Source organism: Notamacropus eugenii, chromosome 2 (genome assembly GCF_028372415.1).
Source record: "Notamacropus eugenii isolate mMacEug1 chromosome 2, mMacEug1.pri_v2, whole genome shotgun sequence".
Classification (NCBI taxonomy): Eukaryota; Metazoa; Chordata; class Mammalia; order Diprotodontia; family Macropodidae; genus Notamacropus; species Notamacropus eugenii.
Genome location: NC_092873.1, coordinates 66619631 through 66644536, shown reverse-complemented (window position 1 = coordinate 66644536; position 24906 = coordinate 66619631). Strand labels below are relative to the sequence as shown.

Here is a 24906-nt window from a genome sequence, read left to right as displayed (position 1 = left end):
TGGAAAAACAGAAGTTTTGCTGACCCGACGTTTTCCAAGTTTCTCGAAAGTCTCTTATTTCAAGGACGGGTTGTGCAAAATTGAGGTCTTTGAGAGAGGAAGTTATTCTAACTTTTTTGGAAACTTTAGCTGGGCTCCGTTGCTAAATAGTTGTCAGAAGTGAGGGAGGTGCGGAGCTCGGCGCTGATTGGACGCCGGCGCAAGGGGGAGGAAAATGAGTTTCTTTTCTTTCTTTCCTTTCCCCCCTTCCTTCCCCCTCCCTCTCTGCTAAAACTTTCACAGTTTTGGGTTACACTAAGCCGAAATCTGGGAAAGGCACCTCCAAAGGCGAACTGCTGCTCCCATCTCTCTGCCCCACTCCACCCTGGGGAGACCTTTCTCTCCCCTCCCCCGCCCCAGCTCCCACCCCCAGTCCCGGCCCTGCCCTGGACCCTGGTGCCACAGCCCGGCCCGCCTGGGGGCCTTCCTCCAGGCCGACCCTCGGCGGCGGAGGCGGCGGCTTTGTTTTCTGGCTCGCCCGCTTCAGAAGTCGGAACTGGGCTGCAGGGCTCCTCTCCCCTCTCCTCCCCTCCCCGGGGCCGGCCGGGTGACCGCGCTCCAGCACCGCTAACGGACCTCTCTGTCTTCCTCCGCAAGTCCGGCGAGCGCAAAGACGGAGCTGGAACCGCCCGAGCCTGAGCGCCCGCCGCTGGGGGAGCGCTCCGGGAAGCCTCGGTCGGGCCAGAGCCGTCGGGGATGAGCCGGCCCTGGCACACGGAGGCCCCGTATCCCCGCCGGGCATCTTGAGGGATCGGGGAGGGACCCGATAGAGGAGGGGAGGTGGAGCGGACAGTGAAGTAAAAGATAGGAAAGATATGGAAAGGAAGAAAGGGAAAGAGACCAGGACGGAGAGAAAGAGGGGAAAGAACGAGATCAGCCAAGGAAGTGGTCAGTTTGGAGGGAAAAGAAGGAAGAAGAAGGGAAGAAAAAGAAAAAGAAAATTGCCCGAAAAGAGAAAAGATAATGAAGGGGATAGAGAAGAGAGAAAGAAAAAAGGATGCACAAGAGGGGAGTGAATTGAGGAGGAAGAGAGAATTCAAGTGTCTCATTCCCTGATCCCCAACTCCCCAAAACCTTTCCCCTAGTCGTTACCTGAGGTGCAGATTCACAAATAAAACCCGATTTCTCAGACTTCTGGAGGTGAAGACATTTAACGGTCACTTAGGGAAAAGGACTTGTCAAGGGACCAGAAGTTCTGGGAAAGTCCTTTGTGCATCACCGCCCCCTCCCCAAACAATAACAGGGACAACCCTAGACATCTATTTAAACGAATGAGTCAAATAGCAACCCTCTATTTCGCTGTAAAGCACCGCCACACAGACCGAAATGGAGGGAGGCACCATCCATCTCTGAGATCTCTTGTTTCTCGTACCCAGAGCTGTAAATGTCCCTGAAATGGCTGGTTTTTAAACTCACATATTCTGAGTGTGTGGCATCGTAGGCAAATGATCATTCAAAAGTCCCTTCAATACTTTTTTTTTTTTTTACAAATGCATTTCTGTATTTCTGAAAAGCCAGTAAAACTTCCAAATCAAAGAGGCAGAAGAGCAATGAAAGAAGTCCCCTGGCTGTGGGAGCAACCCCTCCACGTGCTTGCGTGGTAGATTCACTGTCTTGCTGGTAGATTCCACCTTTCCCCAACTCCCTTCAAATTCCTTTCCATAGCCTTCCAGTGAAACTTGGGGACATGACTTTGGGGTAGGTAGGTAGCCTGGTGAATCTCAAGGATAGTTTACTTCGTGATGGGATTTTAAACAGAACTGCTTTCCTGATGATTCTAAACCTATTTCCCCATCCTTTTAAAACTGGATATACGGACGTACGTGCTCTTTATCTCAAAATCTGAAAGTGTCACTGATGGGAAAAGGGGAGCTACTTTATTGCCAAGAAACTGGGAAGAACGAGCTAATTGTGACAGCCAGTGACTCCAAAGGAATCTTCGCTCTCCAAATTCTCCTTTCCGTTCTGGTCAGGTTCTATATACAGTAGAACAGACTTCTAGAAAATTAGTTTGCTTGAAGAAAAGGAAAATTTGGCTTCAGTTCTTGTTGAAGATATTATCCCCCTGCTTAACTATTTGGAGACATCACTAAAGTAGGATGTTTCTTTCATGCAAATGATAGAGCCGACTGACACATTCAGAAAGTGAGTGTGTTTGGTGTGTGTGTGTGTGTGTGTGTTTCTAGTTTATCTCGCTCCTGCACTCCTTCCACATGTGGACCCCAAAGTTGCCAGAGCCGTTTGAAGTGGTTCAGTGTGATTTCTTTGTTTCACAGTTAGCTTTGGGCTTGAGGACTGGAGGTAGTTTTATAGCTTTGATGCCTTTGAAAATATTCCCAGGTGACCAGGTCTCAATTAGGCATTCGCCTAGTGAAGAACTGTCAAAGAAACCAGGCTGATCAAGGGAAAGGACGGCGTTGCTTGATTGGAACTGAAAACCCCACTCGGAATGACCAGAAAGTGATGGGAGCTATTTTGTGCTTTCTTCGCACTGCTCCCATCCCTACCCCGCTGCCCTCAGGAACCCTGCGCCTCACTGAAGAGCACGCTGGGCAGACACTTGGAGAAAGGTCAGCAGCCAGCCTCAGCAGAGTACAAAGCTCACTTTCCTTTTCCTTTCTGCTTTCCTCCTTGCCCCCTCCCCCACTACTCTCCTCCTTTACTTCAAGTTCTAAAAAAGGAGTGCACAACTTAACCCCAAGTACAGACTAAACCATTTGTAAAACTTTTGTTACCAGTTTGTTTCAGAGGAGATATGACTGTATAATAGCTTTGTGACGGGGGTGCTTACAATCTTCAGGCTGGATGGGACTTCCCAGGGACAGTCAGTCCTTCCTCAATTCTTTGAGCAGGACCTCAGTTTCCCCATCCTAGAAAAAATAAAAACATTACCGTTTGTAAACATTCGACAGGGAAGCAATAAGTGCTTATTAAGTGCTGACTGAATGAACGAATTAAAAAAAATGAGCAGGAGAAAAATTATTTATTCCGAACCTATTATATTTGTGAATCTCACTGTCCTTCTCAAACGTTATTAAGAATTGGAAGGCTAGCCTTCCTCATTTAATTTACATTTAGTGTCACCCCCAGGGTAAGATCCTCTGTAAAATGAGGATAAGGAATGCAGCCATCACGAAGGGTTGTTATTGAGCATTAGGGTGAGTTATGTCGGCAAAACACTTTGCACACTTTAAAGCTCTATGTATATGCCTGCTGTGAGCTGGGGATTGGGTGTTCCCTTCCTGGCTTTGGAATGAATGACTGAAGTCAAGGAATTCCTGAGGACCACGGAGGCTGCTTTCCACACCATGCATTGACCTCTTCTAGCTCTCCCTACATTCAGGGTCAAAAGAAGAGCACTCCCCACCTCCACGGCCTCCTCCTCCCTCTTGTCTTTCCCCTCTCTCACTTCTATCCTCCCCCTCTTTCCTCTTTTCCTCCTCCTTCCTCCTCCCCTAAACTATGGAGCACCAAAAAGATTATTTACAAGCAGGCTGTTTTTCAGAGTCTTCTTAGGTTGTTTTTTTTTTTTTTTTTAATAGCAGGGACAGTTCATCATTGAGTTTAATGGTAAAGCTGCTTTGCTGTAAAAGTCCAGCAACTGAGATCTTTTAGGGAACATCTTCTCTTTCCCTCCCCCAGTGCCTGGACTTCTTGAGCTATTCATGGAGCCCTGATTGCTGAGAGGTGCTCACCACAGTCCTGGAGGGACCTGGAGACTATGTTTCAGGCTAGGTTCAGCTTTTGTTTGCAAAGCCAGAATGGGGTATGCCCTAGGAGGTAGGAGGAGGAGCTCAGCAATTTGTAGATGTGATCATGAAAGCCCTTGGGAACATAACATCCATGAAGAGAGGGGAGAAGAAGAGAGGGGAGGGGAACAAAACGGAGGGGAGGGGAGGAGAGGAGTGGAGAGGGGAGGACTGCTGGCTTTAGAGTCCAAAACCCAGAGTTCAGTCATGCCTCTGCTCCTTCCTTTCCTGGGCCACCCTTGGCACATTGCTTGACCTCTCTGGGCATCATCTGGAAAATGAAGGGAGTTGGATGAGATATACACTCCCAGTTCTAAGTCCTGTACTCCTAAATCCCTCTGATGGATCCTGGATAACTTTACAATCAGTGGAAACATGAAAAAGGCAGGAAAAGTGATGACTATTCCCTGAACACAGTATATTTACCGTTAAGTCTTTAAACAGAAAATGTGAATGTTCCATCTGGGAAAAATGTACAGGATTCTGCAATTGAAATTCCTCCATCTATTTATATATTTTATTGGAAGAGCAGAGGATTCTTATATACATGCATGCACATATACATATGTACATACACACACATATATTACACACATATGTTGATGTTCCTCAAGTTATTCTTGAGGCAATTGAATGAAGATTATCTCAGTCAATAAATCTATATTTGATTTATTAACTATCTACTATGTGTCAGGGGATACAAAGGATGTCCAAGATAATGTCCCCATTGTTAAGGAGGTTATAATCTAGTTGGAGGTAGGGAGAAGAGAAACAATGTGTATATAAATAATGGTACCTATAAGATACATGATAGAAATTAGTCTTAGAGGGGAAGATAGAAACATTTAGGGAAAAGAGGGAATCTGGAATAAATGAAGATCCAGGGCCTCTTGCCAGTTCTCAGCTTCAGTCAGTACTCAATGGAAAGTAGGAGCCATTTAGAAAATATCTTCAGGTCAAAGTGATGGCATGGGGACACAATTTTTGTGAAGGGCCCTATGTCTAGTCAGTTATGTTTTTTAAGAAGAGGAAACAATTGTAGGCAGTCATTCAAAAGAAATATCAACCAATATTTACATCAACTTGACCAGACATTTTTATGTATCATATCTGATTAAAATTAATATTAGTCCTTTCCCTCTGAGACTGTCCCCATTTTACCCTGGAAATATTTTATTTTTAAGTAGCTGTTTGCATGGTGTCTTACCCATTAGACCATGAGCTTCTTCAAATCAGGAACTGATTTTCACCTTCCCTTGTATCCCTAGGGTTTTTAGCACAGTGCCTGGAACATAGTAGGTTCTTAATGCATGCTTATTGTCCTGTTGGCTTAAATGCTAAAATTAAATCACTTTACAAGTATGATCTTACTTGCTTCTCATAACCATGTGAGGGATTTACTTAAAGGTAATAATATTCCTATTTTATAGGTCAAGAAACTGAGGCTCAGATAGATGGAGTAACTTGTCCCTGGTCATAGAGTCAGCTTGTCTTGGCAGGTTTTGAATCCAGCTCTTTCTGAGTGGGTGAGATAATTTGGTGTAGTGCATTTAGGGTTAGGGTGGAAGAATTCTGTGTATTCCCTGTTATATTTGAATCACAGGTGATGATTGAACCTAGATATTCTAACTTCTGAGATAGTGTTCTTTCCATTGTATCAGAAGTTTCCTACCTGAATGACCTTGGATAATTTACTTCCTCTATCTAGTTCTCAGTTTTCTCTCCTTTAAAATGAGTCAGGTGAAGTAGATAGCTTCCAGCATCCCTGCCAGCATGAAATCTATGATACCATGATTCCTTGAGGTGAGGAAATAATATTTGATACACACACACACACACACACACACACACACACATTAAGTAGGAAAGAAGGAGGCAGTCTCTTGAGTTGCTAGGCAAGCACTCTTTCCAGTAATAAGGAGGTAGGAAATACTTAGGGCATACTACATTATCTAACTTGTAAAATTTAGCCCAGTCTAGAAGTTCTCAGTTCAAATTTGCCAAGAGAAATAAAAACTTGTGATGTCCTCACAAACTCCCTGCTCATCAGGCTGCCTTATTTGCCTTACTCTGGGATCATGAAATGCCTCTCGCATAGTGCCTTGGTATAGACTGTTCATTCCCCACACCTCAAATGCTCTTTCTTTTTGGCTACTCTTGGAATTCCTAGCTCCCTTGAAGGCTGAGCTCAAGCATCATCTCCTCAGTGAGGTCTTTCCTTATTCCTTTGACTGAGTACCATTCTCCCCTGCCATATTCATCTTTGTATGTTTTTGATTGGGAACCAGATCTGTGATTTCACTGTTGTATGGAAATTCCACTAAGGAAAATCCCTCCATTAGTGCACTTCAACCCCTCCCTACTCTGCAGGCATTAATCATCTGGGGCTCTGATCATTCACAGGACTGTGGATGACTATCTGTTGGGCATGTTAGAGTGGGGATTCCTTCCTTGAATGGGTTGGACTAGCATTAAGGCCCATTGAGGTTCCTTCCAATTCTCCAATTCCATGATTGTATGATTCTGTGTTCTAGGCAGATACTGGTTTTCCTGACTTGGAGGTGGAGGCAAGTACTCTAGTTACAAAGAGAACCTGGTGTCTGTTTTTCACTTTTCTCAATGTGCATTCCTTCCACCTCTCCCAGAGGAATTCAAAGTCCTTGAGGATAGGTTATTTTTTCTAGAGAGTTTTGTATCTCCAGTCCTTGACACTAACTAAAGCTTTTACTATATGTTTGCTGTGTCTTATCTCGAACATGTCAGTTGTGTGGGTTTGAGCAAACCCTTTGACCTGTCTGGACCTCAGTTTGCACACCAGTGCAATGTGAACAGTAGTAGTAATTACCTCACGGGATTGTTGTGAGCCTCCAATGAGATAATGCTATGTGAAACATTTCACAGACCTTAGAGGGCTATATAACTTATATAATCTTTTGTTATCACACGATCCAGGCTTTAGCTTTTTCATTCACAGTCACCTAAAATTAAAAGAGAATTAACAGTGGAAGAAAATATTTTTTGAAGACCCCATTTGCCACATGATCATCAAAGGATTGCCTCCTATGGGCCACACGTGAGCTTTCCCGCAAACCTAGCTTGGATCTCCCTCCTCTGGAATTGGCCAATTTCCCTTAGATAGCAACGATCAATTTTTCTTGATGAGGAGTACTTCCACATGGAAATCTCCACTCTCAGAGGCTGGATGGGACCGGTATAAGCAGCATGACCCACCACTGACACTTCTGATGGACACCTAGTGGTCATCTCTCTACCTTCCTAGTCTGCTTGCTTCATGTTTCTGTGTAACCTGGGCTTAAAACCTGGAGCATTTTATGTAAGATCCTCCTCTTTGGGTAAGAGAATGACAACTCAGCATTTGTGGTAAGAGCAGAATTGTTAGGAAAGCTTTGGGAAGAGAAGACCATCTTTATTCCGATTTCAAGAGATAGTGACTTCTGGTTTCAACCCTTTTCAGGAAGAGAACTGTGGAGAAAGGGGGGAAAATACTTTGGTAAATAGCAGACATATAGGGGGAAACCCACTCCACGTTATATTTCAGCTTGCCTTCAAGGAGACTAAAGAATTTCTCTTCCGGTGAGATTTGGGGCTCTAGCTCTTGGTTGAGTGAGATCTCAATTTGCTCTCATGTGAAGCACTAATTCAACCACACATTTTCTTATATATTCTAAGCTGTAGAATAACTCTGCTTTCTCATAATATCTGTTTGGGATAAACAAATTCATTGATTATTCATTATATGAGGTCTCCTGTGGAACTAGCATTAGATGGCACAGAGTTCAAGCCTGAGTGTATAAGCTTGGATAGCCACACCAGGAAGTTATGGCATTGTTGTTTTTGAAATTTAAAAAAAAATCATGCCCCTAGAACAGAAATATTTAGAGAGGCAGATAGATGAAATTTCTGGTCTGGTACTCCTTCTCAAAAGGGAACAGAGCAGGCAGCCTCATGTGCACTTCTCCCATTCTTCTCTAGGAAGAATAAAAGCTTCCCTTGGCGAGGGGTGGGCAAGATTCTAGAGCTCTCTATTAAGGTCTTCCCTTGAGCTGCCTGTAGACATACACCTCACATGGGCCTCACACCCTTTACACCAGCATGCTGCCACAGCCTGTTGGCTCTTGGCTTTTCCCTCCAGTAATGGCTACAGAGAGTTAGCTGGACTTCCATCATTCATCTTGCAATCTACAACCTACATCGCTAGTCTTCCTGACATATGTCCTGCCACTCTGCTGACTCTGGAGGAGAGACTGAGGCTGATGACTGCACAGTCCTGCCTCACTTAAATCCAATTCATTTGCAAGTCAAGACATCATTCTCTTGATATCATTGGTCCTTTTCAAAAACGAAGAGTGCACAAGAGCACCTGTGATCTGATTTAGCTTCACTGACAGCTAATTAATTGGGGGACAAATTGGAAGAAACCCTCATAGGTACCTTAAGAACATAGGAGGTAGAAACAGAAGTCTTTGTGCCAATATTTGGGTGCAAAAGTATTCAGTCATTTCTGGGGAGCTCTAGTGAACAAGGCCATAGGATCTCAGACCTTCAACCAGATGGGACCTTTGAGCATACATATCGAGTCCGATTTCCTTTTTTAATACCTGAGAAAAATAAGGCTCAAAGTAATTTACAGAACTGGATCATAGGTTTGGAGCAGAATGGGATAGTCTATATTATCCCATTAGTTAGAATGTAAGAATACTAGAATTAAAGGTCCTTGAGAGAAGAGATGGTTCCATTTTTTGCGTTTGTATACCTAAGTCATAGCATTACGCTTGACCCTATAAGTAGGCACAGAACAAAGGTTTGTAGATTGATTCATAGACAACTCCCCATTTACAGATGAGGAAAGCGAGGTAGAGATAAAGAGAATGAATTATCCAGGTGATCCAATGGTCTTATGAAGCAATCTCAGGGTTAGCTCCCTGCTGACATGGCATTTTTCCTGACTGGTCTGAAATACAATTGACTCAAGGCAGTTCCTGCAGACGCACATGATAATAACATACTTGTCCAGACACCTGAGGCAGGTGGCAGAACTATGATTATCCTTATCCTATGGATACAGACTCTTGAGTTCAGAGAAGAGTCACTTGCTCAAGGTCATTATTCAGTCCTGTTTGACTCTTTGTGACCTCATTTGAGGTTTTCTTGGCAAACATACTGGAATGGCTTGCCATTTTTTTCATCTTGATCTATAGCTTACCATTCCTTTCTCTAAATCATTTTACAGGTGAGGAAACTGAGGCAAACAGGATCAATTCACTTGCATGGAGTCACACAGCTAGTAAGCTTCTGAGACTGAATCTCAGCTCAGAGGGATGAGCCTTCCTGACTTCAGGCCCACCGCACCCCTGAGATGCCCTTGCAGTAAGTATCAAGAGGAACTAATTCAAACCAAGGTTTCTGGATTTCAAATCTGGTCTATTTTCCATGTCATCTCTCCTATAATGCAGAGGTAAGTCCTCACTCCCCTCAATTAACAATAAGAAGAGAAACAAGAGTAGACCATCTTTCCTGGACCTTATGCATAGAATACAGAATGGTACCGTGAAAGAAAGAGCACATTGGAAGGAACCTCAGAGGCCATCTAGTCCAAATTCCTCATTTTGCAGATGAGGACACAGTCCCAAAGAATTTAAGTGTCTTACCTCAGCATGAGAAATGCAGTCAGTGCTCTTTTGACTGACAGCCAGCCTACCTGAGAATGAAAAGACCAGGTTCTAGACCCAGCTCCACCAATAAACATACCATATGACCTTGGACAAGTCCTTTCCTTTCAGCTTTCTCTTTTGGCTAGATGATCTCTGAGATGCATTCTAACTTAAAATTCAATGATTCTAAGATGATAAGTGATTTGCCCTGAACTGCACAAAAAGAGCTATGGCAGCACCACTTGAATTTGTGACTTCATGACCTTGAATGAGTCCCTTCATTCTCTGGGTTTCATTTTCTTCCTCTAGAAAATGGAGAGCCATGGAACCAGATGACCTGAAGGTTCTCTCACATTCTTACTCTGTCATCCTCTGATACTCAGATGACCTTTAGTCACTTCCAGCTCTGAATCCAGTATTTAAGAATATTCTTTCGCTAATCACAGGAAAGGAGGAGATGGCCACCCAATGATGTGATTTGAAGGGGAGCCAAGGCTCCCCCCTACTGTCATATATTGCCTCTTTCCACGACTCTACCTTCCCCTCCTATCTGCATGGGGTTTCTCACCATTTGTCTCAGTTTTCTGGCTAAGACAACAAAGTCAGAGTCATTGTCTCTTGTCACCTTGTTGGGATGTCAGTCACCAAGGGAGACTAGGGGTAAAGAGCTAATAAAATTTTATTGAGGATCATTCTGCATCAGAACCTTCCTGTCCAGTGCCTGACCTTTGAGAGGCACTCTGTCCCCTTCCCTCTTCCTAACCATCTTCTCTCTTCCCTTTTCTTCTTTCATTGTGCTACACAAAGACAGTATATGAGGTAGTGGAAAGAGCTTTGGTTTAGGAGTAAGAAGCTCTGTGTTCTAGTTCACAGTTGGCTTGCAACTATGCTATGTTACTATGGAGCTCCAGTGTCTTCCTTAGTAACATTGGCATTAATAATGCCCATCCTGCCTATTTTACAGGGTAATGGTAAAGATTCAATTTGTCGTCTGATAGTGATAGGATGCTCACACACCAGCCTTATGACTATATCTCTCCCCAGTCCAAAGACCTCATCTCTGGCAATAACTTATGAGTGGGCCCACATGAGGCAAACTATCTGTCCCTGTTACAAGAACAAGTTGGCCTCTATAGAATTTCCCTTGTATGAACAGGACTATATTGTACCAGTAGAACTTACATGTACTGATTTGCACAGTTACCCAGAGGTCAAGCTGTAGACTCCTGAATGGTGTCCTGAGGATATCTTGTTACACATATGTATGTACAGACATACAGACACCTTAGAAACCTCCCCTCCTCCACCCCAGTCCATTCCAGTACTGAATGACTTCTGTGCCAAAGGTACAGAAACTGAAAGTTACCACCTAATTAGCATGACTGGCACACAACGTACTAACTTTTTCTATATAAGCTTTAGCATCATTCCTGTTAAGTTGCGAGTTCAGTAAGGATTTCTGCCTGCCATATTAACACTATAGTAAACTTTTTGTCACTTGACTGGAAGAATGCCTTGACAACTTTGTCCTGAACCTCAGTCTTTTGGGGTCCCTGTACCCCTAAAACTGCAACAATAGGATTTTGTGAATAATATCTGGGGCTGGATCATATGATCTCTAATGGCCCTTCCAGAATGAAAATTTGGATATTATGGCCCTGTAAACAAACTTAAACAGTCTCTTCTGACATTACTACAGGTACTTTTACTATGTCTTTAAGAAGGAGCAGAAAATCAGGGCGAGTGGCAATTTAGCTGTCATCTGGCTAGTGTTAACTGCCATCCATGACTGTATCAAGGCTGTGAGATTTAGAAAACAAAGGACCAAGAGATAGCTTTTCCTCAGAGACTGAGGAAATTAACTGTCATTTTTGAAGAGGAAAAAAAAAAGAAAAAAAAAGAGATCTTTCCTGAGAGAACTGAGTTGAATTCTTACATTGTGGATGAGGTGTCCTAAAGCAAATTTTTAAAAGATTGATTTTGTAGTCCCAATGGTGGGGCTGTGTTCCAGAGTGGAAGAGAAGTCAGAAGTTGCAGCTGATGCTTCAAGGGACTCTAAGAATGATTACTCTCACTGTGATACACTGTTCCCTTATATCAGTATTAGTACTTATGTTTATTTAAGCCATTGAGACTGGAGAGAGGGCAGAGTTGATTGTGAGAAAAAACGACAGAAACTTTATAGGAAAAGAAGTTACTCCAATTTATTCTGTAATTTGGAATAACAGTTCCAGGCAAATTGATTAATGAGGGAGCTTATGTAGGTCTATTTATTCATGAGGAAATATCAAAACATATCTCTTGATTGCCTTATAACTTAGGTAATAAATTAATAATATAATGAACCAAATGGAAGATTGAGAGGTAGAGCTTTGGTGTGCCTGTAAACCAAGGTAATGCACTCCACAGCTCACTTCACCCAAACTGGGGAACCATCTTCTAAGCCTATTACAGTCCTCTGAACTATAAAGGACTAGATTGGGTATTGTGATTTTTTTTATGAAGGCAGAAGAGAAAGAGGATGGTGATGATGACAGCTTAGGGAGGCCAAGAGAGGTGTCTTCAAGTATTTTAAGCTTGTCTCGTGAAAGACAGTTTAGACTTGGTCTTCTGGACCTCAGAGAGGAAGCAAAGAGCAAAAGGTGGAAATTGTTGAGTGGCCAATTGCAGCCTGATATCAGCTGGATAACTTCCTAACAATTAGAGCTACCAGAAATGGAATGGGCTGCTTCAAAAGGTTAGAAATTCAGAGGGGAATAATACATTTATATGTATATGTACATGTATTTTATATATCTATATTTCTATATGTATATACACACATACTCATGCGTGTATATATATGTGTACACATGTATCTATATATCTATGTATCAGAAAGAGATGTTAGGCATCGTCTAGTCCTACTCCTTCATTTTCCAAGTTAGAAAAATGAGTATTTGAGAAAGGAGTTGGTTTGGTTAAAGTCACACTGCTAGTTTAGCAGGGATTTGTTCAGGTATGAATTGGACTACATGGCTCCTAAGGTCATTTCTCTAGAGCAACAATGTCCACTCTTCCCACCATTTTTTTCTGTCTTTCTCCATTTCTCTGTCTCTGTCGGTTTCTCTCTCTCTCTCTCTCTCTCTCTCTCTCTCTCTCTCTCTCTCTCTCTCTCTCTCTCTCTCTCTCTCTCTCTCACACACACACACACACACACACACCACACACACACACACACACACACACACACACACACACATCAGTTCTTATTCTAGCCAAGCTTATGCTGTTGGGCTCTAAGTAAAATGGGATAATAATGCAAAGATTACCTCACAGAGTTGTAAGATACAAATGAGATGATGCCTATAAAGTACTTTAAAAACCTTACCTAATATCACTCTTACACCAGACCCATCCAACTGGCATCTTTCTGGGAGGCTATGGAGGGATCCCCCAACCCCTGAGGGATAGTCATGTCCTTTCTGGTTTAGGCAGGTGGAATATTCATTAGGGCTACAATAGGGATTAGTCTGCCATGAGTGAGAAGGCTGGCAAGACAAAATGAAAACATATTTCAGGAGTTGGAAAAATCAGACCATGAAAAATATTTTATTTTCATTTCATTGCCCGCCCCATTCACACTTTATTTTTTTTGGAGGATATTTGGTTGGGAAGATGGAGGGTTGATTTCTCTTGGTTAGATGTGAACTCTTAGGTACAAAGGCAGTGAAATGTTTGAAAAAAGTGCTGGGTTTGGAGTTAGGAGGCTTGTGTTTGAAACTGGCAATTACTGCACAGGTTACCTTGGGGAGACACTTTTCTTTCTGAGTCTCAGTTTCCCTATCTGTGAAATGAAAAGAATAGCTTTTATCTCCTCAGCTATATCCAGGTTCATATGTCTGCATCAATCTATTCACACACACAGCTCTGAGCTCCAGTCCAATATGTCTTTATGATAAACCAAGTCTGGTTACATTTGATTTCAAACTGAAAATGCTTTAATGGAACAGAATAACTTAAGAATCAAGACCTATTTCCACTATGTAATATCCTACAAAATTCCCATACCACCAGTCGGGGAGATAGCATGCATCCTCAGACAACAAAGAATCCTAGGAAGATGTCTCTCCCAGATTCTTTCAACAACAACATTTTTTAAAAATTATTATATAATTTACTGATTTTCAGTTCTCAACATTCACTTCCACAAGAATTTGAATTCAAATTTTCTCCCCATCTCTCCCCATCCCCCACCCCAGGACAGCATGCATCCCATCCATCCCTTCCTTCAGTCTGTCCTCTCTTCTAATACCCACCCTTCTTCCATACTTCTTCCTCCCTATTTTCCTGTAGGGCAAAATAGATTTCTATACTTCATTGCCTGTATAGCTTAATTTCCAGTTGCATGCTAAAACAGTTTTTTAACATTCATTCTTAAAGCTTTGAGCTTCATATTCTTTCCTTCCCTCCCCATCCACCCTCATTGAGAAAACAAGCAATTCAATATAGGTTATACATGTGTAACAATGCGAAGCACTTCCATAATAGTTATGTTATAAAAGACTAACCACATTTCCTTCTGCCCCATCGTGCCCTTCATTTATTCCATTCTCTCCCTTGACCTGTCCCCCAGTAATAAGGTCCCATACTTTCCCCAACTTACTGTCCCTTCTATTATCTTCCCTTTCCAACAACACATTTTTTTTTAAATTGAGAATTAATCAATAGCTGCTCCAATGTTTTGGTATTCAAAGATTATTTAAGAAACCATGAACTTCTCATGTGAACTTTTGTTGATATCTTTGTTTTGCAAATCACCAACATTCCCAAGGTATCCTTCCTGTATCTTCTCCAGAGAGCCCTTCCTTATTATAAAGAATAAAGAGAGAAAAAGAGGCAGTTGAGCAAAACTAATTGATATGTCAAGAGTATCTGAAATTATATGTAGTGTTTCTTACTCATAGTCCCTTAACTCTGCAAAGAAAGGGGCAGGGGCGGGGGAGGGAGTAGATTTCACATAATCAATCAATTCATTTAAAAAGAGTCATCCCCTCTGCAAAGGAGGGGCTATCTGCAAAGGGAACAGATTTCTGTTCACTTGAAACTGTCAAGCAGAGGTAGAGTACTTGGTGGACAAAATTTCTAATTAAGTATAATGTAGGCTAGATGAGTTCTGAGGATGCTTTCAGCTCTGAAATTCTTCTATCCTCTAACTGGATGCCCTTTGAAGTCTCTTCCATATTCTCTATCTATTTCTTGTATGTCTTCTTTGGGACTAAGCTGGGTCTTAGTGACTTTCTTAGGTCTGCTTTTCTAAAAGGAAAGCAACTTTTGAGGGGTCAACAATCTTCTTTAATTACATTCACCAACAGAGGAAATACAAACAGAGAAACAAAGACCAGCAGAGAGGGCTTCCAACTATCTGACCATAAGCAATATATACATAGTTACCAGAGAGAGGCACCAACATACGGGTTTTCAAAGCTAGGGTGGGGGGTCCTTAGTGGCTACCCAGAGTCTTATCTGGCACACAAACCTTCTTCCAAAAAACAAGCCCCCAAATAAAAACCTCTCCTCAGAGTATATATACACTTTTCAGAACTAGAGGGCACAACCCTCTGACCCAAGTGCCGCAGTAGAAATTAACAAAAGATATTAAGACCTATTAATGGTTGGGGAAGATCTTTAACTCTCCCTTCCACCCACCATTAACTTTACACTAAAATTACACCAGAGGAAAAATTAATTCTCTAAGCAATCAGTCAAATGATATTACAGGAGATTGCTGCAAAATTATAACTGGCTTCATTGAACCTTTATTAATAATATTATGGCAAAATGACAGTTGTTGGGGCAGTTTTATAAGGCTGAATATTTTGTGTAAATTAATTCAAATGTTTATACCTAAGTAGAAAATATTATAATATGAGAGAAATATAATTACAGATGTAATTACCATCTCTCTACTGATGATTCTCAAATCTACTATCCTGCCCCAAATTCTCTGCTGACCCTCAGTTTCCCATCTCCAGCTATCAGATATCTCAAACTGGACATCTAGTAGATAATCTTAAACTCAACATGTCTAAAATAGAACTCATTATCTTTGCCCCAAATCCCTGCCCTCACTCCATCTTTCCCTATTTCTGTAGAGGGCAATACCAAGCTGTTCTCCCTCAGGCTCACAACCTAGAAGACATTTTGGACTCCTCATTGTCTGTCTGCCAATTCCCCTCTTCCCCTATCCAATCTACTCCCAAGGTCTGTCAATTTCACCTTTGCAACATCTCTTGAATACTTCCTCTTACCGCCCCTGACACTGACACCATTGCAATACAGATCTTTATCATCTCATGCCTGGAGTACTGCAATAACCTATTGGTGGGTTTGCCTTCCTCAAAGTCTCTCCCCAACTCCAATCCATTCTGAATTCAGGCATTGAAGTGATTTTTCTAAAGTGCAAGTCCCATCATGTCATCCCCTTACAATAAACTCCACTGGCTTCCTATTGCCTCCAGGATCAAATATAAAATGCTCTATTTGGTATTTAAAGCATTTCTTCACCTAGCCCTCTCCTACCTTTCCAGTATTCTTACACTCCAACACATATTCTTCGATCTAGTGATACTGGCTTCTGGGCTGCACTTGAGAACAATGTCTATCTTTTGCCTTTTCTTATAACTTTAGCACTTAGCACAGAGCCAGGCAGGCACTTCATAAATACTTGTTTTTCTAAAAATATTTTTATCATATATATTATTTTTTCCTAGTTACATGTAAAAAAATTTTTGACATCAGTTTAAAAAAAAATTTGAGCTCCAAATACTCTCCCTTCCCATTTCTTGAGAAGGCAAACAAACTGATATACATTATAAATGTGCAATCACCCAAAATATAAGTCCATATTAGCCATGTTGTAAAAGAAAACACAAACTAAAAAACCCCAAACAAGAAAATAACGCATTTAAAAAAGTATTCTTCATTTTACAGTCAGACTCCATCAGATCTTTCTCTGGAGATGGATAGCATTTTTCATCAAAAATCTTTCAGAATTGTCTTGGATCACCATATTACAAAGATTAGCTAAGTCATTCACAGTTAATCACTGTACAGTATTGCTGCTATTGCATACAATGTTCTCTTGGTTGCATCAGTTAATTTACACTTTCTCATGCTTCTCTGCATTTATCATATTGCTTCATATCGTACTGTCATATTCCATCACATGAATGTACCACATTTCGTTCGGCCATTCCTAATTGATGATAATCACATTATTTTGAGTTCTTTGCTACTTCAGAAAGTGATGTTATAAATATTTTAGTGTCTGTTGGACTTCCTGAACACTGGTTATTCCTCTTCCAGTCTGTTCCATTAACAAGCTCTTATAAAAACCAAAACAAATAATCTTTATGATTAGAGATTTATAACATAGTTTGTGATCTAAAATGCGATTGCTCCCTTGAACATCATTTCCCTTGATATTCTAGATATTTTGCTCCTCCAAATGAGTTTTGTTATAATTTTGTCTAGCTCTTAAAAGTATACTCTTGGTAATTTTATTAGTATGCCTCTAATTATGTAAACCAATTTTAGTTGTATTTTCATTGTTATTCCATTGGAATGGCTCACAATAGGAACTGGCAATGTTCTTTATTATATCAAGGGTTTTTTTTTTATTGTCATACAGAGCATTTTTACTACTTTTTTTAAAACATGTATTGAGGGTGCTTTCATAGATTTGTTTACAGTTACCTTATGCACTATTTAGGGCTTTTACTGGGATTCCCTTTAGATTATTACTTGCTAGATTTTAGTATGCAGAAATGCTGCTGGACTTTGTGGGTTTATTTGCTAACTTGTTAGTTTGCTGAAGTTATTTCTTGTTTCCATTATTTCCTTTGTTGATTCCCTAGGATTTTCTGAGTAGACCTTCATGCCATCAGCAGAGCAGGATATTCCTTGTCTCATCTTTGAGTATACTTAACTTCTTTTTCTTGTGTCATTTCCATCTTTTGCATTTCTGAAAATATGCCACATAAGGATGGGGAAAGGGAGCATCCTTCCTTTGTTCCTATAGTTATTGGGAATGCTTCTAGTGCTTTTCCATTTCTCATAATGTGAATGAGACATACGCAGAAAAAACTAAACCATAACTGAATTTAAGGAAGATACTTTTTGTTGTTTCAAAAACATTCTTCCATGCCTATATTTTATGGAGTGTTGGGTTATTTTTTGTTTTTCATATTTCATACTTTGTTAAACTCTTTTTCTACATCTACTGATATAATAATGTAGTTCTAGATTCTTTTATTTTTAATAGGATTATTCATATTTCTCCCCAATGTTGAACATTGGTTTCAGATAATACGATTTGATTGTAAACCTCTCTGCCTTAGCCATCCTCTGAAAACCAAGAAAGATGTCCCTGGGACTTTCATTGCTGCTTTTGTGACTGAAGAGCTATCAAAATCACCCTGAACATTCTGAGTGCACAGGGAGGTCTTTATAAATGGCAGGGAGAACAAGACTGGTGACGCATCTAGGAAGACACCAGCTGCTCCACAAACTTGTGTACATTACGATTCTCATCTTTTTCTCTACTGCATACCCACAAATGGGCAAAACTGCCAACTGGAAAGTGAAAATAAGGTTCCTAATGAAATCACTCATATGCTTGAAGTCAAGAAAGTTAACCACAAGAATGTTGAAGATTGACTGTATATCCTGAACATTTTGATAGTTAATGATTTACTTAGTTTTTCTGTTAGATTGATCTAGATCTGAGAGAGCAACATTAATATTTTCTATGACCATTATGTTATTATAAATGCCTTGTTGCAACTCAGTTAACTTTTCATTTAGACATTTAGATATTCTGCCATTAGGCGCATATCTGTTTTATATTGATCTTGGTTCATTGTTTTTGGTTCCTGTGAGCATAATGTAATATTTTGGTTTATTTATCTCCATTGATATTATAAATTTTTGTTTTTGGTTTGTCTAATAGGGCGATTTCTACTTTTTTTGAGGGTTTGCCTGATTGTGTGGCAGATTTTGATTCAACTTCTTATTTTGTTATTGTGGGCGCCTCTCCTTTGTAGAGGTTTCTTAGAAATGGCAGATTAGGGCTTGATTTTCTTATGAATTCTGGCACATTTTTCATTTTATTTCCTGGTGTAGTCTACTCACATTTAAAGTTGTGAGAGTTAGGCTTCTATTTCTTATTTATTTATTTATTTTACTACATTTATTTCTTAAGGTGTTTTTAGATTTTTCAAAATCCCCTCCACTTTTAAGTGGTTGTTTTTTCACCTTTGATTAATTTTGCTTAAACTACTCTGATAATAACTTTTTCCCCTTTTCTTCTCCCTTCCTTTCCCCTCCCCTCCCCTCTCCTCTCTTCTTCTCTTCCCTCTTCTCTTCCCTTATTTTTCCTCCTTTTCTCTCTGCCCCTCCTTTTCCTCTCCTTCTCCTCCCCTTGCCTTTACTCTTCATTGGTGTCTGTATATGTATATACACATGTAAAAAATAGCTTTCTCTACTAAAACTCTATTCCTTTCCATAGTCTCTCCCAACTTTCTTTTCTTACTTCCCTTTCTCTTACCATGAAAATAACTATCCAGGGAAGGTCATGTTCCCCTTTCTTGGTTTCCCTTGTCTGTTAGTGAGAAGGTTAGCAATTGGGTCTTAATCAATAAGCTTGCCCTACTTCTTCCATGCTAGCACCCTGCCTTCCCTTGCCTGCCCCTCATTTCCTGCTCATTCCTTTCCCCTTCCTACACTTCCTTCAAAGAGGCATTGGTGCCAAAAATCCTCAGAGAAGTTCTTCAGCTGTGAGAGTACAGGGGAGAAAATGGAACTTGAAATGTTTTGACTTTTCATTTTGCAGGAGGATTCCTTTGGGGTCTTTTCAGGAATACAGACATTGGAAGGGTGGATCTGAGTAATTGGCCTGCTGGGGAGGCTTCCTGGGATTGAGATCAAGTAAGCTGGGATGCTTCCCTAGCTCTGCCTTGTCATGCTTCCTACTCTGCAATCATACTCCTTTTTCTCTCCCCCATAAACACTAGGTGAGAAGCACCCTGTTAACTAGGCACATAGCCACTTCATACCACAGTCAGGCCACTCAGAAAACACTAATGGACAGATGACAGAGACCTAGCTGTAGAGCTCAAAGGATCATTTATCTAATATCCTCATTTTATACTAGAGAAAACCGAAGCACCCTCTCCCCACCCCCAGAAAAAGACAGTGATTTGCCTAAGGTTACACAGGGAATAAATGGTAGAGCTGGGAACTGAACCTAGAAATTCTGACTCCAAATCCCGTATTCTCTTCCCATCCCAGCCTTAGTGTCTATGTATGAATGTGAATTTTCAGTCTTTTATACTCACCTTTAAATCAATCCTGTGAACCCATTGGATGCAAAAAAGGTCTTGATTAGACAGGTAATTGAGCCAAACTGATGATATGAAATTTAACTAGATTGACTGTGAAGTCTTACAGTTGAGTTTACAAAATCACCTTGGTGTACTAAGTAGCAGGTTGTCTGAAAAAATCTGAGGTTTTTACTGGACCACAAGCTCAATACACATTTATCCCATGTGATTTGGTTACTTTAAAAGGGGATCTCAGTCTTGGGCTACATTAGGACAGGCTCAGGGCCCAGGACAAGGAGATGACAATCCCCTAGCTTTCTGCCCTATTTCATCCACATATTGAGAAGTGTACTCAGTTCTAGGTGTCACTACTTTTTTTTTGAAAGACACTGATAATCTGGAGAGTGGTCAGAGAGGTACAATTGAGATGGACAATTTGTGTTTGTGTTAAATGAGGATTGGCTGAAGAAGACAGTCCATTTCTATCTGAAGCAGGGTAGATTTGATTAGGCCATCATGTCTATCTTCAGATATTAGGAAGATGTCACATGAAGGAGGGATTTGAGCCATTCCACTTTGTCCCAAAGAGCAGAGTGAGGACCAGTGAGCATGCCTGTAGGGGATATAGGAAAGTGTCCTAATGATGAGAACATTCCTCATGTAGGGAGGACTCTCTGGGAGGAGCTGGGGTCTACAATATTTGTATTTAAGCAGAAACAGGATTCCTGTTCAGGATCTCTCTGTGACATGGGGTCCTCAGGTGCTCTAAGAACCCTCGATTGACAGGTGTGTCTGACCCTTTCTTGTGATATAAAGTACATGGGCTCTGGGTTCAAATCTGGCCCCTAACTGCTTGTGTGACTTTGGGCAAGCCACTCTCTCTGGATCTGGATCCTCACCTGGCAAGGTCTCTTCCTGCTCTAGAGTTTGGGCCTATGAGTCTGTCAACTCCTGAGTTCTCAGTCACATCTTTGCCTTCACACAGAGGCTCTTCCTTGTCCAGAATGCATTTGTCCTCATCTCTGCCATGAAGAATCACAGATTTAAATGCAATCCAATTCAATAACATTTATTAATTGCCTGGTATTAGAGAGGGACTAAACTAAGCACTGGTTATGCAAATAATAAAAAGAAATATGGTGTCTGCCCTCAAGGAGTTTACAATCTAATAGAAGATTTAGACTAGAAGAGACACGAGATGACTTTGAGTCTAACTTTCACAAATGAGGAAACTAAGACTTGAAAAGTGTCTTCTCCAGGATCACAGAGCTAGTAAGTGTCCTCATGATTCCAAGTCCAATCCACTGCACCACCTTGTCACCTTTCTTCAAAGTACAGATGGAATTCTGCCAAGAAACTTTCTGTCAAACATATACCTTTGTAGTACCCGGTGAACCAGAACATTCAAATAATCTGAATGTCTCATTCACCAGAATGTCTCAAGAGTTTGGGGCTAAAGGCAACCTGAACCCTTAGCAAGCTGCAGGCATGTGTCTCCATCTTTCTCTAAGGTAGGATCGACTTGCTTGGGACAAATGAAGCAAAATAAAACCAGGACTGAATATGTGTTAGAAAAAGGTGCCCTCCTTCAGAGAGAGGAGCTCAGCTACTTCCATCCCTTTTTCCTCCCCATGTCTTCATTGTGATGCAAGAAAATGACCTTGGTTGTCTTAGAATCTGAAAAGCAATTGATGAGTAAGAGAAAACTGTGCATTTGTGTTTGCTCCCAGAGGCTGCTAGTCTGAGTGGGAAATCCTAGTTCAGTTCCCTATGTTTTTTCCCAAAGAAATCTTAACAGCTTGCTAGGGATGCTCTGTAGACTTTCTGCAAAGAGGAATGGTTGGGAGCCAGGAAGGGCTTTGCTTGGAACAATGGAACTCCTCTTGCTGCTTCCATGGTGCCACTCCACCTGGGCTCTCAGCAGTTGTGGAAGGTTTGGATATGGAATACCCACAATGGTCTGGGAGGGGTCTTCATGCCCACTTGGATGCACAAAAGAAAGCAAATCACAGCCTGGTTTTTGCCTCTTTGTCAGTTTCAGAGGGAGAACTTGTCACCTTCCTTATGTTTGAAAATTAAGTGGAAAATCCTGAAAGGACCTGGATTGTGAATGAACCCAGTCACAGTCCGTTTGTCTCCTGCTTTACTTTCTCCACAAGAACCTGACAATCTGGGGACCAGTCCTTATCTCTATCCTACTCTGTCCAATGCAGCCTTGGAGTATAGTCTTGGTAGTGAGAACACTGGGTCAGAGATGGAGCAGCTCCATAAATATTGATGGATAATTCCATATTGGATTCTAGATATATGCTTATTTCATAGCAACATCAGAATTGTAGTACTAACCTCTCTCTAGACATAAATTATTATTCCAAACTATCAACCTATTTAAAGTATGATATCACAGAATTTTTGGTCATGGAGCTTGAAAATTTTCATGTGGTTATTAAAATGTTTCTTTTTTCAAAAATTTCCCTTTGAAAAGTTTGCGTTTTTATCTGGTTAATATCTGGATAATAACCTATTGGTTATTAAAAGCTTGTGTAAATTTCTTATCATTTTTAGTGATTATTAAATATATTTATTACAAAGGTGTTTTCCCATCTATTTATTTCCCTCATTGCTCTGTTTGCATTACCTTTCGTCATACAAAACTCATTATTTTCATAAAATCAAATCCATTTAAATCCTATTTTATAATTTTCTTTATTTTTCAATAGATGAGCATATTTTTCTTCTTTAATATTCAGACAGATCTGTCATCTCATTGATTTGTGAATTCCCTCCATTGATGCTGATTGAAAACTCTTCCTTGCCCACCTATTGAGTCTCATTTTCATTTCTGTCTTCTCAAAGACTCTCCACAGGTGGTCTGCCCATCACTTGATGGATGCCTTCCTACATTTCTCCTGACATTGCAAGGGTACCAGTGGGCCTTTGGTGCTATCCACCTCTCACCTCTTACTCTCATCAAGTAACCAGTCCATCTTTTCTTTTCCTGCTTAAAACCACATCCTTTATTCCAGAATTTATTCTTTATTGTAGTCTATTTCTACCTGTTATGCCCTTCTCTATTCCTATCTGACTGGCATAACTTTTTAATTCCTTAGAGACTATACTGTTCTATTTGAACTGTATGCTCTAACAGAACTGCACGAGAAAACTGTTCAACAATTGGTATTAAAAGATAGGCCTTTATTTCTGAGAGGTTAGAAGTCATTAGAGAAGCTTTACTTTTTTTTTTAAAGGCAATTCAGTTGAATCTTTTTCCTCTGATTCTTTGTTATTTTTTTCTATTTCTCCCATCTGTGTGTGTGCGTGTGTGTGTGTGTGTGTGTGTGTGCGTGTAAAATGCATGGGGGGGATGAACTGGACTTGGAGTCAGGACGACCTAAGTTCCAAACCTTCCTCAGACACTTGTTAGCTATGTGACCCAGGGCAAGTCAGTTAAACTCTCTGGACCTCAGTCTTTTCAACTATAAAATGAGAGGAGTGGAGTTGGTAGCTTCCAAAATATCTTCCAGCTCTGAATCTACAATCCTTTTAATTGTATGTTACAATCTGAGTATTTGACATTTTTATCCACTTACTTTTTCCCATGTAGATGATATGACTAGAAGTTTTTGAATGGCTACAGATCTCTTCCAGAAAGCTCCTCAGTATTTCATAGTTCAGTGCAACCAGATCAATGAGATCCACAAAGAGAAGGATCTAGAAGACCTAATTATCCACAAAGAATCTTTATTTCACCTGGTTATTGTGCTGGACCTCCTCTAATACATTGGCAAACACCTTTGGTGAACTTGTCTTCCTTTTATGCCTCACCTGATGCTTATGATCGAACAAGGCAATTTTTATTCCACCTTTGAAAGAAACCTGAATGATTGTGATATGTAGATGGCAGCCACCTTGTTGGGAGAGGTCCTTTAAAGATGTCATTTTCCTCTACTGAATCTAATACATTCTTGTAATCTACAAAAAAGTAAGTATAGTGGGATTGTGCATTCTCTACAGCTTTCAGTAAGTCATAGGGCAATAAAGATTTTCTCCTGGGGAATATTGCTTTCAAAAGCTGCATGTTTCCAGATGACACCTTTATCCAAAGTGTCCTCATAGCGTTTTTGTTATTGTCATTGTCAGTTGTGTCTCACTCTTCATGATTGTTTTTTTTTTTTTATTTGGCAAGGATACTGGAGTGGTTTGCTATTTCCTTCTGCAACTGATGAGGAAACTGAGGCAAATAAGATAACATGACTGTTCCAGTGTAATGCAGTGAGTGTCTGAGGCAGGGTTTGAATTCAAGTCTTCCTCACTCCAGGTCTGAACCCCTTTTCACTGTGCCACCTATATCTCATACCTTAGCAGAAACATTATCATTATCTTTGTAACAAAACAGGTGTATTGGCTTTGTCAACTCAGTCTTCTTTTTTTCATTATTAATCCCATCTAAACCTTTCTCCACCCTGCTAATAGCTCCCTCAGATGCCTTGTCAGTACATGCCTGAGTGGCTTCCTAGCTCTAGGGAGCCCAGTTAAGACCTCTTCTCTGTCTGTATGGTCCTTTCCTGATGCTTTTCCCACATCCATTCTCTTTAAGGTCCTTTGTGTTTCCTCAGTAAGCACATGTAGAATCTTGACTTTGCTTCATGGAAAAAAAAATGTTCCTTTTTTTTAAAGCCTTTGCAGATATTTTCCATTTTTGTTCTGTTAGTTTTACTCCTTCCATCTTCATCCTTCAATGCCCTCGGGATAACTTTGGTTAGTTGCATCTCTAGCCAAGTTTTCTTAAAACTGGTTTCACCCTCCACTGCTTCTCTCTGTTTTATGAGTCAATCCTGCTCATAATCTTCCATCATGCTTCTCTGTAAGGTTTTACGAACGAGTTTATATTCTAACAGGTGTTGCCTTTGGCTGCCATCTCTCTTCCCCATTGGCAAGCTAGTCAAAGGTTTGCTGACTAAGGTACTTTTAAAGACTTTTGGAATATCCTTGTTACAGCAATTCATTTGCATCAGTTAAACTTCTGTGTGAAATAATTAAAGTCTATGACTGTTCTACTCATTATGCATTTATGCCATTAAT

General features: G+C 40.7%; 1 protein-coding gene across 2 annotated transcripts in view; it reads right to left on the bottom strand.

The window, feature by feature from the left end:
* TWIST2 (twist family bHLH transcription factor 2) overlaps nt 1-1150 on the bottom strand; it is a 76469-nt gene extending 75319 nt beyond the window's left edge. The window contains exon 1 of one of the 2 annotated variants that reach the window (XM_072640706.1): nt 1132-1150. The gene's annotated coding sequence lies outside the window, so the exon portion shown is untranslated. Of the gene's footprint in view, nt 1-24; nt 113-1131 lie in introns of those variants that run through there. The other variant, XM_072640705.1, reaches the window with a different exon arrangement.
* Nucleotides 1151-24906: the final 23756 nt, after the last annotated feature.